General features: G+C 44.4%; 1 long non-coding RNA gene across 1 annotated transcript; it reads left to right on the top strand.

Moving 5' to 3' along the window:
• Positions 1–255: 255 nt before the first annotated feature.
• LOC111735022 lies at positions 256–939 on the top strand. Its single transcript, XR_002778653.1, has 2 exons — positions 256–366; positions 518–939. It is a non-coding gene; the product is annotated as an uncharacterized LOC111735022 (long non-coding RNA).
• Positions 940–1,241: the final 302 nt, after the last annotated feature.

Genomic DNA, 1,241 nt, shown 5'->3' with positions numbered 1-1,241 from the left:
GCCGCTCTCCCATCGCTTCCTTTGGTAGCAATCCTACCTCTTTTTCTTGCGCGTGCGTGCAGCTCCTTTACTCAGCCGCGGAGGTGGAGGGCGGGTGGGGCCTGTGGGCCCGAGGGTCCATAGATGACGTTATCAGTTCATAGGCATTTAGTCTGGTGTTCGAGGAAAACAAGGGTGCAGCTTAAGCGAAAAGAAAAACGTCTTATTGCTAGTGTCTAAACTCATAACAGCAGAATGTGTTTCCGACTATGTGTCTTATATGGATACACATGTACTTAAAACAGCGCTGCCTGTGTGCAGAGCTCTTGCTGTATGTCAACGCTTTACAGGAGTTATCACACTTAAGCATCAGAGCAACTTCATGAGGTAGGTACTATTATTATTCTCAGTTTGCAGACCAGGGAACCAAGGGTCATAGACTTAAGTATATTTGCCTAAAGCAGCACAGGTAGCAAGCACGTGGATGAGTGCATCTGTCAGATTCTGGAGCCTGAGCCTTTTACCCTTTTCCTTCCAGTGCGATTCAACCTGAGCACACACAGGAGGCGTGGTTTCCCCTGCTCGACGTGTGTGTGCGCGCGTGTGTGTGCGCGCCTGCCTGAAGGAGTAAATTTTCTGGAGTCCTTCCCAGTCCTGGGCTGCCTGTTGAGAAGTCTCCTTAATCGAATCCAGCTTCCCTCACCATCCTACTTGTCCTTAAAAATTCTTTCGGTTTGGGAGAGGTGAATGGGTGAAAGGGCAGGCTTTGGGTGTCATGGCTATTAAAAAAAAAAAGGTGCGTTAAGTGAATTGAATCTAGCAAACAAGGGTTTCTGTTGTGCGACGCACTGATAAATATCTAGTTGCCATGTATTGCGTGTACTCTGTGATGGGCACGGTGCTAAATAAACAATTTATGGATCAACCCTGTTTATTGCTAACAACCTCAGAAGTAGGTATTATCATTTTACACACGAGGACACCCGAAGCTCAGATTAACAAATTCACTCCAAAGGCTTACAACTAGTAAGCACAAATCCTAGGCAAATCTGTGTTCACCTTTTAAAACGGGGCGCTATGATAGGACAATAAATGATGATAAAGTTGTCAATATTTTAACACCTTAAAAACCTCATTTGCTTGGGAGAGTTATTCTACCTGCCACTAGGCTAGTTAAGATAAAAAAAATAAAACCTGCCACTGATCCTAAATGATTACAGTTTAAGAATATTTTTAACTGGTTGCTTTTTCCCTGATTCCAA

This window comes from Pteropus vampyrus, unplaced genomic scaffold, assembly GCF_000151845.1.
Source record: "Pteropus vampyrus isolate Shadow unplaced genomic scaffold, Pvam_2.0 Scaffold11905, whole genome shotgun sequence".
Classification (NCBI taxonomy): Eukaryota; Metazoa; Chordata; class Mammalia; order Chiroptera; family Pteropodidae; genus Pteropus; species Pteropus vampyrus.
Note: the sequence above shows the minus strand (reverse complement) of the source record. Positions and strands in the feature narration are given on the sequence as shown.